The sequence below is a fragment of the Pteropus vampyrus genome, unplaced genomic scaffold, assembly GCF_000151845.1.
Source record: "Pteropus vampyrus isolate Shadow unplaced genomic scaffold, Pvam_2.0 Scaffold130, whole genome shotgun sequence".
NCBI lineage: Eukaryota > Metazoa > Chordata > Mammalia > Chiroptera > Pteropodidae > Pteropus > Pteropus vampyrus.
In genome coordinates this window covers 2,546,825-2,549,860 of record NW_011888911.1, presented here as the reverse complement: position 1 = coordinate 2,549,860, position 3,036 = coordinate 2,546,825, and positions in this window count along the sequence as shown.

The window sequence follows — 3,036 nt, the reverse complement described above, 5'->3', positions numbered from 1 at the left end:
CCCTTTTCATTTCATACTTTTTGAAAGCAAATCATTAAGTATAGCCCATTAAGTCTGTTTTTAATGTTTCTGTTAACTTAATAGTATTTTTTGAATATTTCACAGTAGTTAGAATTTACATTGCTCATGAGAATATGGCTAATAAGGCAGTTTTTAAAATAAAAAAAGCCCCTCACTTGTCCTGCCTCCATTTCTCTGGCCCACCCGTGGTTCTCTTTAGTACAGCAAGACCTAACTAGACAAGCTTAATGTAGGCTGGAATACTTGAGGTGGGTGATCACTATTGATGCTGATGGGATTGTTTCTGATGTTTTAGTGTTTAATGACAAGGCTCTGGCTTAGACTGTGCTCCACAATGGCTTATCTAACTGGACTTACCTTATACCTCCAATCTCACCTCAAATTTAGGTGGGGAAATTCATGAAAAATATTTACATTTGACATTTTGAAAATAAAAGTAGATATTTAAAAGCAAAAACAAATGAATGGGACTACAGCAAACTAAAAAGCTTCTGCCCAGCAAATAAACCATCAATAAAACAAGGAAACAACCAACTGAATAGGAGAAGATACTTACAAATGATACACTTGATAAGGGCCTGATATCTAAAATATACAAAGAACTAGAACAACTCAATAACAACAACAACAAAAAATCTGATTTAAAAAAAGGTAGAGGGATTACTGCTTATGTTTTTTTCTAGAAGTTTTATGGTTTTGGGTCTTACATTTAAGTCTTTAATCCATTTTGATTCTATTTTTGTATACAGTGTAAGAAGATGGTCAAGTTTCATTTTTTTGCATGTATCTGTCCAGTTTTCCCAACACCATTTATTGAAAGATTGTCTTTACCTCATTGTATATTCTTGACTCCTTTATCATATATTAAATGAACATACAGGCGTGGATTTATTTCTGGGCTCTCTATTCTGTTCCATGGATCTGTGTCTGTTTTTATGCCAGTTCCATTCTGTTTTGATTACTGTAGCCTTGTAGTATTGTTTGCTATCAGGTAGTGTGATACCTCCAACTTTGTTCTTTCTCAAGATTGCCATGGCTATTCGGGGTCTTTTGTGGTTCTATATAAATTTTAAGATTATTTGTTCTGGCTCTGAAAAATGCCATTGGTATTTTGATAGGGATTGCATTGAATCTGTAGATTGCTTTGGGGAGTATGGCCATTTTAATGATGTTGATTCCTCCTACCCATGAGCACGGTATATGCTTCCATTTATTTGTATCTTTTTCAGTGACTTATAATTTTCTGAGAACAGTTCTTTGATCTCCTTGGTTAATTTGATTCTCAGGTATTTTATTGTTTTTGATGCAATTGTAAATGGGATTGTTTTCTTAATTTCTCTTAGTGAAAGTCCTTCATTGGTGTATAAAAATGCCACTGACTTCTGAATATTAATTTTATATCCTGCTACTTTACTGAATTAATTGATCAGTTCTAACAGTTTTTTGGTGGAATTTTTAGAGTTCTATCTATATAGTATCATGTCATCTGCAAATAACGAAGTTTTACTTCTTCCTTTCCAATTCAGATACCTTTTTTATTTCTCTCTTCTTTGATGGTGTGGCTAGGACTTCCAATACAATGTTGAAAGGGAGTGGTGAAAGTGGGCATCCTTGTCTTTTTCCTGACCTTAAGGAAAACGCTTTTGGCCTTTCTCCCATTGAGTATGATGCTAGCTGTAGGTTTGTCATATGTGACCTTTATTAAGTTGAGGTATGCATTATCTGTTCCAACTATGCTGAGAGTTCTTTTCATAAATGGATACTGGATTTTGTCAAACACTTTTTCTGTATCTATTGATATGATCATATGATTTTTATCTTTCAATTTGTTAATGTGGTATATCACATTAATTGATTTGTGGAGACTGTATTTGGGAGAAAGGAGTGAAGGGTTAAAGAAGTACAAATTAGTAGTTGATAGATCTGGTCACAGGGATGGGGAGCAAGGCATAGGGAAGGCAGTCAGCACTAATATAATAGCTAGGTGTAGAGCCAGAGGAGAGAAAGAATAATCAGGGGGGGTCATTTCAAAAACTATATAAATGTATCTTGTGCTTGAAACTAATAATAAAATAACATTTTTTAAAAAGGGGACTTGAATAAACACTTTTCCAAGGAAGACAATATGGGTAGCCAACAAACTTATGAAAAGATGTTTAACATCATTAGTTATTTGGGAAATGCATATAAAATCACAATGAGCTACCACTTCACACTCGTTATGATGGTTACTACCATAAAAACAGAAAGTGACAAGTGTTGGTGAGAATGTAGAGATATTGGAACCTAGCATGCTCTTGGTGGAAATGTAAAATGATGTAGCCAAGAGGTGGAAGCAACCTAAGTATCCTTCAGTGGGTGAATTGATAAACAAAAGGTGGCATATACATACAATGAATATTATTTGGCATTAAAAAAGAGGAAAATTCTGGCACATTCTATAACATGGATGAACCTTGAGGACATTATGCTAAGTGAAATAAGTCAGTCACAAAAAGACAAATACTGAATGATTTCACTTATAAGAGAAGTCTAACGTAGCCAAACTCACAGAAGCAGAAAGTGGAAGATGGTTGTCAGGATGAAAAGGGTTCTAGAGATGAATGGTGGTGATAGTGATGCAATATTGTGAATGTACTTATTGTCACCAAACTACATTCTTAAAAATGGTTAAAATGGTAAATTTTATGTTATGTACATTTTACCACGATAAACAGTACCATCAGTAAATAACAATGGAATGACAATAGTAACACAAGAAGCAGAAAGGAGTAAATGGAGTCAAATTGTTATAAGATTCTTGAATTGCTAATAAGGTGGTAAATGTATTAATTTAAGGTAGACTGTAAAAATCAAGAATGCATAACTACTAAAAGAATTATTAAAGAGTGTATAATTAAAAGCTAATAGAAAAGATAAAATAAATACTAGATTAATCCAATAGAGTCTGAGAAAGATAAGAATGAGAAAATATTCTATAGTTGCATAAAACACATAATATTTTCTGTCATAAGA